Source organism: Chanos chanos, chromosome 6 (genome assembly GCF_902362185.1).
Source record: "Chanos chanos chromosome 6, fChaCha1.1, whole genome shotgun sequence".
NCBI lineage: Eukaryota > Metazoa > Chordata > Actinopteri > Gonorynchiformes > Chanidae > Chanos > Chanos chanos.
In genome coordinates, this window is record NC_044500.1 from 14,748,515 (window position 1) to 14,764,756 (window position 16,242).

General features: G+C 40.1%; 1 protein-coding gene across 1 annotated transcript in view; it reads right to left on the minus strand.

Moving 5' to 3' along the window:
- The window catches only part of ncam1b (neural cell adhesion molecule 1b), an 81,741-nt gene that overhangs the window by 23,736 nt on the left and 41,763 nt on the right, over positions 1-16,242 (minus strand). The window lies entirely within an intron of this gene.

A 16,242-nucleotide genomic window follows, 5' to 3' on the forward strand; every position in this document is an offset into this window, starting at 1 on the left:
AAGATCTGCGTAATAAACTGCAAACAGACATCTAAATATTTATTACAGAGGCTGTGAAATTAAATATGTACTGTATGATGTAAGCAAAGCAAAATTTTAACTGATTCGCCTTCAAAATCTACTTTCTACAAGAGCAGTTACAGTGAGGGCAACTGTGCTGCTCTCGAGGAACACAAAGAAGGGAATGAACAAAACAGATCAATACATATCAATCACATGACAAAAAGAAAAAAAAATCAAGTCGGTTTAGTCTTAAACTAGAGACAGGCAATTTCACTCTTCTCATCTGTATATTTGACCCTAGGAGACATTAGGGATATAAGCTAAGCTGAGGGGAACAGACAGAGAAGAAAATTGATCCATGCACAGATGGTGCTCAGTGGCCTTTTGTCTGTCTTGTAATTTAATAAATGGTTTGAAAGGGAGAGAGCAAACCACAATTAAATCAGATATATTCAGTCAATACCCTCTGATGTTTTTATGTGGCTGTGGAAAGCAGAATGATACCTTGGGATTTGTTCCATTAGTCATTAACTTAAATAACAAATCATTTCAAAGGTGCGGCTTTCTTTTTTCTCTGCGATACTGGAAAAGCATTTCAAAATATTTTAATGTAAACCTACAGACAAGATGACCAGCAATCAACAAATAAACCCACAACGGGCCGCAGATCAGACTCCTTACTGAGGAAACGAGTTATTGATCAGACCTATCTGATTACAGCCTTAAAAACAAAATCCAATTGTAGTAAGTAATAACCATTGTACCTTCTACATTGTGTCGGGGAAGTTTTTATATAATCAAGGGGATGGCGAGCTCTTAATGGCTTTCAGAATGACGGATGGCACTGACAAAACGCGTGCTCTTCTCAGCTATATCACCGCATCACACATATCATCTGTTCTTTTTCTCTACAGAAGCTATGCTCGTAAACCTGTTTCGTGATGCAAATTCGAAAAGCGGTGGTCGGTCATTTCAGAGCGGAAACATGAGTTTGCAAAGCCCATTCATTCTCATTGTGGAACGCTGACTGGGAAAAGACCGTTGTATTGAATCATCTATAATTTGTGTAGTCATAAAGCTGGTGCCTGTTGATGTTTGTGGCAACTGCGGGGGCTCTCTCTGGAGACTGTAAGAGTGGTATTTCTCTATATTGTTAATCAATCTGGTAATTGACCTCAGACCATTTGCTTCATTTGCCACTTCAGATGTTACTTCCAGGTGGAGGCGTATCTTTGGAACACTTTTGAGGTTATAATAAAAAAAGAAAAAAATCGTGCTTTCCAGAGCACTCTTCACCTGGAGTTATGAGCTTATAGCTCGTCCTTTACAAATTCTTTTTCTTCTCCTTCATGCTTCACGGTCAATCACTATCAAAGAGTTGGGCTGACAAGGACGGTATGCTGGTGGAATTGTGGTTTCAAAGACAGGCTAAAGGCAAATAAGATCAATTGGCTGAAATTTCGCCAAGGAATGGTTTGAATTCCCTGCTTAATAACGTCATTCTCTGTGCTAAGCATGATCTGAGTTCCCTCTGGCTTTTCAGCAAACAATATTCAGTAAGTGGGAAGACTGGGGGTGAAAATGGGCCAATTTCATTTTGACTGACCTCACATTTTGCAAAATTTTAGTTCTGATTAATGTCAAAGACCCCTCTTCTCTTTTAACACATTTTGTATGAAATAAACTGCTTACAAGTCAAGATAACTCATTACCAGCTATGTACGACTATATACACGATGACTTATATGTGTACTGGACTGTCTGAGTCAGAGAAAAACAAAAGAGAAATACATGCAGAACCCTTATATTAATACTTCATCAAACTGCAAATGTGAGGTTAAGATGGAAACAAAATCAAGAATACAACAAAATTCAACCACAAAAATGTGTTATTAACACATTCATTTTTTTCCCATGAAGTACTGAGACTGAGTGTGCATCTTCACCAGCCACTGGGGTTAAAGAAAACACATTTCCAGATTTAAACACAGATGCTGATTCAAACAGAAATTCCTCGTTACAGGTTTTCACATTTTCTCACTAATGTTTTGCAGAAGATATCTGCACGCAAACGTTTTCAGGGTTTCTTTTTGTTTGTCGTTGTCATGGTTTCTTCTTTCGTTTCCTCTCTTAGACTTATTTTAGAAAGGAAAATAGGTAAGTCCTTCCCCTTTCTAATGGTGGTGTGTAAAAGGAAAGCTTGACTGTTAAGTTAAGCAATGAAACCACCAACTATAACGCTATTTTGTATAAAGGACATAAAAATTTGATGGCTTTGTGAATATAACGCCATTGAAAACTAGGGGGTTGCTGCTTGATTTCACTAGCCTATATGGCGGCAAGCACTTGCTACCCTATCATAAATTCTAATTTCCAGCCCTTCTTAGGTGCATTACCTTTCACAAAAATACAACTTCCTCAATGCCCAGCACTGAACATTCCCTTTGTGTGGCTCTGTTGCTTGGCAACATGGAACTGAATGCTGTGTTGCTTTCGTGTGTGCAGTGTATGTTAATGCTTTGTATGATGCTGGTGTCCAATACTGGAATAAGATGATACGGTCTGCATTTCATATATTTCTCAGAAGACTCCAGGTATTCTAAATAGCTTTGTCAAAACAAGACATTTTAATTTCGCAGGATTAAAGGCTTTGTTTTGCATTGTGCCCTCATTTAAAACAGTTACTCATCCTTTTGCAGAGAACATCATTTCTCCATAGCTAAGAGCAATTCCATGAGTAGCCTGACATAGATTCACCAGAGCTCTAACTAACTAACAGAACGTAGCCTTTAAAGGTTAAAAAATGCTAATTTCTTCCTTTCGCCCGGCAACAGAATGGATTTTAATCTTGGGTTGCGATAAAAGCCCCTCGGCATTGAAGAGGGATTTATATAACATATGTCTAACACTTTACTTACATTAACCAATGCATAATGAAGTCTTCCAAACTCCTGCTTAACCTGAATTCGTTTACGAAAAAATCTCATTGCAGAAAACAACTACAGCATTATACAGTGTACAATCTGTACATTTTTCACTTTTTCATTAAATTTTCACTTAATATGCTTATGATGTCACATACTGGAGAGTTGCGTGTTATCCACGCTCCACTCTAAAGGGCCTGACTCATTTTTTTTGCTTTTTTCTCTTTGTTGAATTTCAGTGATGTAGCAAAAACACAGCACTATTGTAAATGGGCTCTCATGCGACTCTCTCAAAGTATCGCCACATATAATTCAACGGATTCAGCATGCGAGGATGAGTGGTCATAACCCTGTAATCTGAGTGTTTGGATTAAAGTAAGGGTCTCCTTATGTTACTCCGGCAGCAGTGCTTGCACAGTTGGCCTTACAGTGCTGTGGTTATGTTAGACACCTGACAGAATACACTAGGGTGTGGGCTATCTTAAGCTGATTATCCCATTGTGTTTATGTTCTGTGGCGTGCTGAGTGAGTCACTGCCTTAAGGATACCATGAAGTAGCAGTACAGCAAGGGCAGAAATAAAACACAAAGACAGAAATGGTTTTGCATCAAAATGGTTTCTTCCTCCTCCCCTTTTTTCATCTATTAATTGTAGCGTCCGTGTAAAATGAATTAAGGGTTGAGATCAAATGGGCCATCCTCAAAAAGGGATCAACGCATAGAAATCAAAGAGAAAAAAAAGAGCCAGCGCAGCACATGAGATTGAGATATTCGCATGCGGAGGGGTAAATCAAACAGCGAGCGCTATTTCCACTGAGTGACATTATATAACAGAGTCACTTCGCTGCATATGGGAACCAATCTGCAGAGCGAACAATTAGGCTGCCAGTGGTTGTTAAGTCAGGCTTGCATTTGCTTGCCGATCATGCCACAACCACAGTGATAGTCCCCACTCCTAAGTTGCTATGGAAACACCAGCCCCCCCCCACCCCCCCCGCGCTCCACCCCCTCCCCCTCCCTCCCTCTCTGCTCGTAAACTCTGTGTGAATAGGATGCAAGAGCACAGCGTTTGAGTAGCTCAACATGGCAGGGCATACTAGAGCACTTCATTCTACTGTAGGCTCCTCACAATTCATGCATTTACAGCTACAAAAATCCAACATTTACGGAATGTCAAATTGCACATTATTTTCATTTAATATGGTGATGCTCTCTAAAATGACTTAGGATTACATCATGTAAAAAAGAATTAATTAAATAAACCAGTGCGATTCAGTTTTAATTCATTTGAAACCCAGCCCCCCCCCCACCCCAAATCTTTCAGCCACATTACAATGTATTAGTAGGCTGCTGACGTTTCATTGCAGTTACCGGGGCCTGACACTGTTTGGCAAAACAGGAGTGCTCTTCCCCATTACATGGTGAGCTCCCCTGATATCAATTCGTGTCTCAGTGGCCGCTCCACTGGGAACCGAAACTCTGACGTTATGCAAGTACATAGGCTTCATATATAATGGATAGTACACTGTGTGTATCCTTACTTGTGAAAAGGGCTTTTCCAACACTTGATGGCAGTGATTTATGGGTGGGAGGACAAACAGCCTGAAGACAAAGCGAATCAACACTCTCTCTTTTCCCTCCTAAATGTTTCTTTTTGTATCCTCAGTAGAGTAAGAAGAATATAGAATCCCACACATTTAAATCTGGATTCTGTGGTTATGCATTGTTTGACTTAATCAGATAGCTGCAGAAATAAATGTCACAGATAAATCAAAACGAGTTTTTTTTTTAATCCCCCACTGGTTAATGAGATGCACACAATGTACACCGCTGTTGATCTTAACGAGGCGACAAAGCGGAACAAAACGTGCTTTTATTTCATAAACCAGATTAAACGCAGATGCGATGATACAGATTATTTCAGGGACGCACTTCACAGACGTGCGCCTGAATTTCTCTCGCGTCATTCGGCAGTAACGGGCGACAGGCCCGACTGTTCGAGCTCTCTCCCAGACCTGAGGCTAGAGAGAGCTGTGACCGTATTCAGACAATTTACTGTGAGAGGCCAGCAGCATCTGCTGCAGCTGTGCATAACTGAACAAAAGCTGTCCAGGTTGAGGAGGTCAGCCTCGAGAGCAAACAATAATTTGCTTTCGTTTCCTGTAATGAGCCTATATTTAAGTGGCAGACTTCAGAGAGAGGAAAGGGAAGATAGGTAGAGGAACTAAAAGTGCCTCTTTAATAGTCCCCCTCCCACTCCCACTCCTCAACCCCCTCCCCCCTCCCCCTCCTTCACCAGCCTCCAGCTCTGCTACCTCTGAACATAGACAAAAAAAAAAAAAAAAACAACGCTATGCTTGGTCTCCTAATGGAGCTCAGGTTACACCTCTATCTTATTTCTTCATAAAAGTAAAACCTCTTCCTCTGCCAGTCTGGCTTGAAGGTTCATAATTAGATAAGAGCAGGTGTGTGCTCATGAGTGGGCTCAATTATTCCTTTATTCACTTTCTGGTGTCTCTTTTTAAAAAGAAGCCAGATGGGACGTGCACACATGTTTGAGAAGGCAGTAGTCATTTCTGATAAATGGGGAGGGGGCGGGGGGGGGAGAAAATATCTTGTTTTAAAGGCTTTGGACTCTTGCGCAACAACGCAGCAAGGAAATACACAGCTTTACTAGATAACACAATGTCCTCACATCACTTGATTAAAACGTACTGCCCTCACAAAATGTAAACAACGGATTGCAAGTAGTATTTGAAGTGCGGGGTAGTATTAGGTATAAATAATTCCCATAATAAATTTAGTTGTTGACATATTTCCAAACAGATTTATGAACGGGAAATCCTCCACTGAACTGGCGAAAAAACTATGTTTACTTTTCTCTGACCCTTTCCAGCTGAACACTTCAGGCCGCTGCCAAAAAAAGGGAACTGGACCACAAAGCCCCTCGGCAGATTACTTTAAACAAATGGACACAGAGAGACAATGACCGTTTAGTCACAGGCTCTAAAACTAAAGCCGAGCTCTGGCACACATTCATCTGTACCTCTGAAGCATCCATAGGCACACACAGCAACAGACCACTGCATAAGCAGAGCCTGGGACACGACAAGGGTAGGGATCAATTGGAGGCAAACTGATGATTCAAATCAGATGAGACAAGCTTGACAGTGAGGAATGCCAGATGACAAGCCAAATAACGAGTGCTATGCAGAGCCTCTACAGCTTAATTATTATTGGAGTTATGATACCAAGAGACAATGCAAGTTTGTTCAAACTATAAAGGGTTAGATTACATATAGATAACATCTACATCATTGCAGAGTAAGTTTTTTTTTTTTTTTCCCTTTAACATACATACAGATCAACAATGAGAAAAAGTGTGAGTGTTTCATCAACGTCCTGTTTTCTCACATTGCGGGAGATTTAAAAAGAAATGAATCAATGTGTGAGCGAACGCTGAATCGGATTCTGGACTCTCTCCAGCGTGTGTAAGAGACCTCAGAGGGAGGGCTAATCATTTGAGAAAGAATCAATTACTTTGTTTATACAGTCACAGAAACCTGCTCTTGTTTACGGTAGGGGTTTTATCCCTGCGATTCATTCTGATCTATTTTGAGTTACACGCTAAGCTCTTCTACCAAGAGGAATTAAAAAAAATAAAAAATCATCAAACGTTACGTAACAATTCTTAACATGCGCTGCTACCATAAAATGAAGCATGTTCTTTTGGAGCTGACTGAGATTGTGTATTCTCTCAGTGTGTCAGCCAAGGTACGATCGTTGACTTCAACACTGACTCTGCTCCGAGACCAAAGCGTGTCCATTATGACCACCCACTACAGGTAGACCTGCCAACTAAAAGACTAGCACTGAAAAACCACTGCCCAAGAGAGCTCTAACAGTTCACACAGCATAAATACTGATCAGAGGAATGCACTGAACATTATGCACATTTTGGGATTTGAAATATGTTTAATTTGCTTCCCTTATCCCGGTGGATAAGTAAAGTATAGAGAGAGAGAGAAGAAGAAAACCTAAAGCAAAAGTTCACTTTTGCTACTACATTCGATAAAATGTTCTCTTTAAATTTTTAGTGACTAGAATTAATGCAACCCTACCACTTCAAAAAACTCCATACAAGTCTGCGGTGCAGTGAAACATTCCTGACAGACACTTCAAAGCAGACCGCTCGAGCTTTTCAAAATCAATTCTAAGAAGACCCACAGCTGTATCAGTTCTTTCACTGCCTTTCCACTGCACCTGTAAGTAATCCTATGGTTTCATACAGCTGTTAGAGAGCTGACCATTTCAGGACCATGCCGCTGTCCATCAGCACTACACTGTTTTCCAGTACCAGGTGCTCCACAATTTTCCCCCACGCCAGCTCGCACTTAATCAGAGAGCCTGCTCAATGGGTATCTTTTCACAGGGAAAAAAAACAGCACCAAAGATGTGACAGCTCGGGTGGATAAAATTGATATGCATCTCACTACAGTATAGGCAAGAAGCACTTGACAAACAAAGAACTACTGCACTTTTACTGATACCAAGCGTGTCCAATTTAATTTGTTCTGAGATTTTCTATGAAAAAAAAAAAAAAAAACTGATTTCAGGAATCCCAGATTTCAGGAACAAGATTAAAGCGGGATTCCGGAGTCGGAGTTTAATTCTTCTTTGTGTCCGTGGATTACGCTGAGAGAAGGATGCCTATTTACATAAATACATCCAACTGACACCCTCCATTCACCTGATGATTTTTAAACATTTTTTTAAAATCATTACTGTAAACAAACTTAAAGGGTGAAGGAGGAAAGGGGAACAAATCCAAAACCAAAAAGTGATATCAAAATGGCCTCATAAAACCACAGGACAAAAAAACGTGAGGCAAAACGTGATGGCAATAAAAGATTTTTAATTAGCTTTTTCAATCACTAAATCAGTTATGTAGCTTTTAGATAACCTCTTGGCGACGAACAGCACACTGCATTTTTGCCTTATCAAGGGTATCTCGGACATCCCTCTTTAATCCTTGTCACAGCTAATTATGCTAATCCACAACAGGCTGTCACACTGGCTCTCGGGCAACATCCACGTAGAAATATTATCAAACCAGACCTATATAATCACAGGGCAATACGCGGCACGAGCAAAATAAAGAGCGTCAACAAAAAATGGAACAATGCCCAGTGTGGTGATCGTTATGTACAGGCCTTTAGGGTTTGATTATGTTGGATCTAATTAGGCTCGGCTAAAGTTGTGCGTGCTGTAAGCCTCCTAATCCCTCTGTGACTGCAGAAAATGGCAGTGTGAAGCATCTGGGATACGTTCAGCTAGACTGGTCAGTTTTATCATGACAGATGGCTTTGTCTAGTTCATCCATAACACTGACTTACCATAGACAATTTGGCTGCTTGACCGAGAAGAAGTTTTAAAGCTATTTTAGGATTTAGATAAATCCAAACGATGTCCCAGTGACAGCATCTCAATATGTGTTGAAACTAAAAAGGTCTGCTCCTGTATCTTCCCAGTGCTGCGTGAGGCATTAAGCTAACAGAACACTCTATCCTCTGCAATCAAAGCCCATGAGGTCAAATTTCCATTGCAATATTCATCGTGAAAGGCAAGGCTTTGGAGTTTTGTTTTGCATTTTATAGGCTACAAACTCACATACAACTCACAACTAAAAATCAACATGAAATTCTAAAATGTCTGATGTAAACAACTGTCCTTTTTGGGGTGGGTCGGGCAACATCACGAACTGATGAACCTGAATAGAGGAAAAGTCTGCCGAAAGCGTGCTGTTCTGTGAACTGCTGGAATGTTTTTTGGTGTTTCATTTAATGACAGGTCAACAGATGGTGGAGAGACACCTCCTCTCCACATGACTCCCCACAGGCAGCTACAATTCCTTGCAGTCCGGCCAAAAACCGGACTGCTAAAATCAGACACGACACAGAGGGGCTTCACTGCCAGGACCTCCGGTTATACTGTAGTCAATGGCATGGTATGACCACGGCAGAAAATTACTCTCCACGTGTGTGTGTGGGGTCCCCTTTCAGATTCACCACAGATCACTTCGGTGACTCCCGCTGTAGGAGCATAAAAAATAACATGAATACAGAAAGCGACGTGACCACAGGGGTGATGTTGCTAGGGGGCAAAGCATTTGGGACAAAATACCTCATGGAACAAAATAATTCAAAGCCAATCCTCCTGTACCCCGTGTAGTCCCAGACAGAACCCAAATTAGTCAGGATCTCATTAAAAATTTAGTGTAGATTGATTTTTTGTTTTTTTTTTTAGTAAGGATAGCAGCACACACCACGGTAGGGAGGTCACAGATGGCTATCTGAGCATTTCAATTGGCAGAGCCGTGGTAATAGATCACTACGTTCTTTTCATACGGCTTCATTAAAAGCCAGCGAGCTAAGCTATCTGCTTATATTTGACCATGTTGCTGAGCAGGAGAAAAAAAATAATAAAAAGCCTCAAAGTGACCCTGTTCAGTCACGGCAGATTTACTGAGCGGCGGACAGCACAGGGCAACCGAGCAGAAGGAGTAACGCTGCCGTGTCTTTGTCAAGCTGTGGTTCTTAGATGACGTACTCATCGCTCCCTGACGTAAGGATTTTCCCGCATCTAAGCCGGAGGCACGTTCCTGATGGAGCGTCGTACACATATAACGCTATTGACTGGTCCACACCAACAGGCATGCCCCCCCCCCCTTTAACAGCCACACAAAACTATATATATGACCCTATAATTAGCTTACTTTTAGATTTAATGCGATCTGACTTTGCTATGAAGTTGAATGTACTGTCCTCATGCTGTTTTCTTACATAATGGTAGTGAACCTTCTCCTCTGTACACTCTCACTCTGACACACTGTTCATTGCCTCACATGGCCTGTTCATCTGCAGACATTTGCCTCGTTCTCTGTATGTGGCATCCGTGCAGAAACAAAGACAACACAACAGGGTTCATGGCACATCCGGCTTCGGCTGGCCAAGTTTGTCTGAGTGCTGTCAGGCACTGGAGGTCAATGAGTCATATTGGGCTTTGCAAATCTCCACTGTGAATGGCACAGAGAAAGAGAGAGAGAGGGACTGGGACAACAAGAGAGAAGATAAAGATGGAGCCATAATGTAAAAGGCCATCAACTATAAAATCTTTCCACTGGGATGGATTATTTTCAGACAATTATAGAAGCATTACAGAAGTGATATTCTACACAGACAGAGACACAGTTTTCTTTCCAAGCGCGTTCCATTTCTGTCTATTTCAGTCATCGACAGCGGTAAAACTCAGTTCTTGCTTTCTTCCCTTACAAATCTGCCCTTTTATCATTCTTCCTACTTTGCTCTTGAAATCGGTCTGGGGTTTATTCATGAACTAAACTAGGATATGTCAAAACTATAACTGGCAGTAACAACAGAGGGGGTTAAGTACTTCAATATATCTGCAGTTAACGCAGGCTCTAAAAAGACATCAGAAAGTTCATATTCATTTAGGTTCAGAAGAGTGGGATGATTAAAAATACCTTTTTACAATAAACTATTACACTATATACTGTATACTATTTTACAGTACACTGGTAATTTTCTTAGGTTTTTTTTATTAATGGAAACAGATGCAACCATTCGGAGTGTAAGGGGGGCTTTAGTCTCTACGTCTGCTGGCCTGTGACCATGTATTGACTGCTTGGGACCAAATGCTTGCTGGCTTCCTCTACAAAGGCATGCACAGAGAGAGCCTGGGAAACTGGTATACGTTTATTACCCATTAAGTTCTTTCTGTGAATGCTTTTAGAAACACTACAGCATTCATTTATGACATCAGACAGGATAACACTTCAAAAGGATTAGCGATAAAATCTTAGCAGTAATATCAGTTTTAAGTGTTGACGTTTGCACGCGCCTAAATAAAACAAGACATATGACAAGACGCATGACAAAAAAACATTTCCCTGCATCATAATACATCAGTTACCTGATTCAGTGTGTCCAAATGACTCTAGTAACACATAATCACAAAACAAGAGCAAATGATGTCAGTGTTCTGCCAAGCAAGACCTTACAAAGAAACAAACAAATAAAAATAAATAAATAAATAACTTGACTGCTGTCTGCCTCAGTCAAATATCAGAATGTATAAGATTTTCCATAAGTATGCAGGTATTATTATGGTTGTTATTGTTGTTTTTTGTTTTTTTTTGGAAGACAACAAATTTCCTGCAGCATCTCACAGTCCTGAATCTGCCAGCTTGGCTAAGCATCACTGATGAGACCAAGCAGAAGAGCCCTGCTCCAGGGAACCATTTTGTAAAGCAGGATGTCCCGTAAAAAAAACACACACACACTCGTCTCAGACGCTACTCGTCCGTCCAAGCGTCTGACACTTTGACAGCTACAAACCGTGTCTCTCATTCTGCTCACCTAGCAGCTCCCTTACATCTAACCTCACGCATTCAAATCAATACACAAGTGCCACGCTCTGTGGTGGTGCCAGATCGTATTAATGACGATTCTCTTACACCATGTAACACTGTGCACTGCTGCACTCTCTTAGGAATTAATGTCCAAGGTCTATGGGGACTCAACAGACAAGAATACAGGTGACGTGTTCAATGTCTGTAGAGCGTAATGAATATGCAACTCTCTAAGCAGGCCCATGTGGGTCCAATGAGGCAGGAGACACAGATGGAACGGTTGAATGCAAACCTTTAACATAATTCTAAGTGAACTGGAGCCTAAGGGGTAATAAGGATCATGCAGATTTCATCTTAAACTGGACACAGCATATCAAAACATTGCCTGAATCAGAATTACACAGGCCTGCGCGGTCTTACTAAGTTCAACTTGCCATACCATAAGATCCATGCTTGGGTTCGGCAAGGAACTGAAAACCTAACATAGTGCTTTCATTACTGTGATGACCGCTGTTCTGATGTCTACTGGAATATTTCAGGCGTGCAGATGTCATCACTGGATGAGCTCAGCCTGCAAGAAACCAGACTCGCTTTTTCTAAGTATACAATAGCTATTTCCTTAGTAGGCATATCTAGAACAGCAATGCTTTGAACATAATACATTTCAAATACCCTTAAGCTTAAATGAATTTCTCCTGATGTACGAGTGTGCTAGTCCCGCTGTTCATCCACTGACAATCCCTCTATCAACAACTGAGTAAGCAGCTGAGCCTGCATTTATTTAAAAAATAAATTCTATGGTGGTCCTTCACAAAATTAGACTGAATAGCGGCATATCTTTGTACTGCAGGATTAAACGGTCATTCTGTCTTATCTTATACCTCGCTTTTGTTTTTCTTCTTGTAGAATCCAGAGTGTCAACAAGAGCAGCAAATTCCCAAAGCTAATTAAACAGCACAACAATGAGCTCAACACTATATCAAGACATTACATCACAAAGATGACTCATCCTGTAGCCAGTAACAGAGGAACACATGACTACGAGGCCCATCCCTTGTTACCTCTCAAAGGAAGTTCTGAGAGAATACTGCAATTCTGATTCACACAAAAACACCAATATTGAATATGAACAGCATTTGTCTGGTTGATATTTTAGTGTAAGTATGGTCAAATGTATCATTGCACAGCTACACAATACATTTGGCACCTGTGATATTACGTAGATTGATAGATTATGACACAAATATAATAATTAACTTTCTTTATTACCCATATGCCGTTGTGGGTATTACACCAGTAAAGTTTCTTAAGCATCATATTTAAATGTTGGTAGCTGTGGAACATCACTCCAGTAGCCAGATAAACATGAAAGTCGTTTTGATTCAGTGCAGCTACTATACAGTCTAATACTGCATATCTGGGTGATCTTAAAGTCCTGCTTTAAGATCTGATAAGTGATAGACAGTTTTTCATGAATCGTGAAATCAGTTACTATTTCTACATGCTCCATAAAAGGCCTCTCGTAAAAACCGAATTCAGATGATCTGTGATTATACAAATGCAATAATTTTATGTCAACCGAACAAGCTGGGGAAATTTCTACCGAGCAGTTTTACTGAAATAACACAAATGCTCTTCTCTTGCACCTTTGAGATCCATCCATAAGAGGTGCGCCACTTAGAGTAAAAGTAGCAGATTATTCCCGCCCAAATTCACCGTTCTGTGATTGGATCTCTCTCGCCTAACTGATGCAGCAGGTGGACCACGGCTTGGAAAAGGAATGCAATCGAGTAAGATCAATATGTTCAATAGCTTAAGAAAGTATACCAAAAAATATCCAGACAAAAAAAAAAAAACAGGAGTAAGGAACGGGCGAATTTTCGTGAATCAAATTACTGCAAATTGTTAAATGAAAAACAGGCTTTGATACAGCTGATATAAATTGGAATACTGACTGATGTAGCCAGCTAATTATGATTTGCGATGATTTGCAGTATCGATGCTGCGGTAATGCAAAGTCCCATCAACAGTTATACAAGACTACTTGACAGTCTGCTTGCAACCGTCACATGTTACGACGCTCTTAAATTATTTTAAATACAACCTGGCTAATGTAAGCTAACTAGCGACAGAACGCCAGATCCTCTGTCTTGTCAAAGCCCACTGAAAGAGCTTAGCAAGTTAGCCTGCTAGGCAATCTGCTAACAATAGCTCAAACTCCGAAATACGATTCTGAATGTAGCGACGTGTTTGCAGTCAGTTCTGTGATATTCAAATAAATAAATATGCATTAGGATCATCCCAACAGGATGCACAACAATTATTACACTTCCACGTTAAAAAAAAACAATTCCACGTTGTAAGACCTTTAAATAAACCATGCAAAAGAGGAATAGGTAACGCTAAATTGCAACAGAGCCATTCAAACAGGTCTATATTGTGCCATCTGCTACTTTTTGTGAGTCAAATTTGCAGATATTATAACTATACGCTAAAAAATTAAAATAGCTGTTTTAACACTGTTATAAGACATCAGTTAACGTTAGTACATCCACTAGGACACATTTTAGAGGGTTCATCTTGGACCTTACCTGCGCTTCTTAGGAAAAGAAACACCAAGATTACCTCCTTGGTCTGAAACATTGCAGTTACTTAATGAAGCAAAATGTGTTTGTTTGTTTATTTATTTTTTTGCGCTGTTTCGGTAGTAATCCTTGTTGAGATGAAGTAGATTTAGTAGGAGGCTGTAGCTTTTATATTTTGCAAAATTTTAGTGATGTTGCTATTCAAAACAGCAAAGGCTGTTTGCGCGTCGTCAGCCTTGAGAGGGATGGTGAGGCTGAAGAGTAAGCGCGTGCACTGTGGTGCTTCAACATGCAGCCTCAGTACACATACGAATTAATCCGCCCAATCATTCGCGCCCCATACAGGCTCGGTGCCAAATTAAATAGGGCGTATGTCTCATTTTGAAGACTTGAGGCGCTCCCTGCGTCGAGATAAGTTAATGAGAAAAATAAGGCAGGAAATTTGCGAAAATATCTGTCAGAAGATATACTCTTGATCTTTATATTGTAATGTTACTCGTTGCATGTAGAAATATTGTGTTACGTGTAACAAGCAGATGTACTATAAGTATTCAGATGTTATACTAAAAGGCACAACTATAAAAGTACGACTCCTAAAAGTGCAAGTCACCCATTAAAACAGAACAACTTGAATCAAACCATCAGGCTTTTAATGTGTTTTCAAAAGCGCATGTTTGCGAAAGAACAAGACGAATAAAACGTTGGTCAACTACAGTTAATAAAACACGACTATATACATGTTCGTACTCCACACGAATACTTGCACCTGTTTGTGTACATCCGCATCAGTTAGGTCCTACCGCAGGGATACTTCAAATACCCTGTAAACAGTGTATTACCACACCCATTCAGTCATTCAGTAATAATAATAATTTATATCTTTAAAATGGCTTATGACACACCGTGCTAAATGAAACAATTAACGACAGTCGTCAACAGAAATGTCAGTTTGTACATTTAACAGAAATGTATCACAGTAAAAATGTACTGAAATAAAAAGCATGTAAGTGATTTATATGTTTTCGGTTTCAAAGTCAAAGTTTCTCATATTGTTGATGGTAAAAACTAAAAATACAAATCTGAAAATGCCACTTAAGTAAAGTAACGAAGTACTTTTACTTCGTTCCATACCACTATACAAGTAAGTTAAGGTGTCTGTGATGTACAGTTCGTAAAAACTATCGATCTAAGGTATTTCCAGCACATCCACTTCGTACTCGCAAAGAATGGTCTTTAACTGCCTGGCGTATTTCCCCTTGTTGTGATAAAATAGTTGGTTGGCGCGAGTATTAACAACAGTCACTGAAATCTTTCATACTCTTCACTTATGTCTATGCGCTCTTCATTACTTCAGTGACCGTTTAAGTATTAAAAAAAAAAGTTGCGCTTGCGACCATGAAGATCGATGTGGTAGATAACACAGCTGTCCATCAGATAAGAGACGCATAGCGCATCACATACTGTTCCAAAACTCTCACCCGATTTTTTTGATGTGAGCAGAGAAGACTAAAGCATTGGCACAAAGTGGCTGTTTCTTTGTTTTCTGGACCTTTACCAACCGTTCAGAACCGTAACACCTTAATTCAGACTCTGTAATTGTTTGATAAACACTTAACTGCATTTGAACAAGCAAGACTAACTGAATAAAAGAGAAGTTAGAGGGAAGAATGAGGATAGGATGACCTGCATTTATAATTGTTTTAGATGAAAATTGAATTGTAAACATGGAACCCCTCTTGTCCCACCTCCCAGTGCTTCATGGTACGTTAATGCTGTGTTAAGTAACAAACAGTGATGTCAAAACTTGTGAAGGCTGAACAGGCATTGGCCATCCTTCATAACATATATTGCGTCTAGGGAAAGTACAGCTGAAGGATAGCTGAAAATATAATTGTTCACAACAAAGTGACAATTTCATCAATAACATCAATGAAATGTAGTCAATGGATGGCGACAGAAGTCCCAGGATGTGTTTGTTAAAGGATGCCAAGACTCGGAAATGCGCATTTATCATCATCATTTAAATCTATCAACCTTTTAGTTATTGTGGCACAAGTACAACCTCAAGGATTATGTTCCTCCTTCACAAGAATTTCACATGTATCAGCTTGCTGCTGTGAGCAATCATGTTGTTATGGTGGGGTGTCACTGTTATATGAACCATCTTGTATGGTATAGAAAGCTCATTGTTAGATACCTGTTTCATTGTTGTAATGTCCATGGGAGCCATAGTATTAGAAAAATAAGCCTTTGTTCATTCATATTGAAACGAAGGAGGTCTCCCAAATTTTCATCATTCT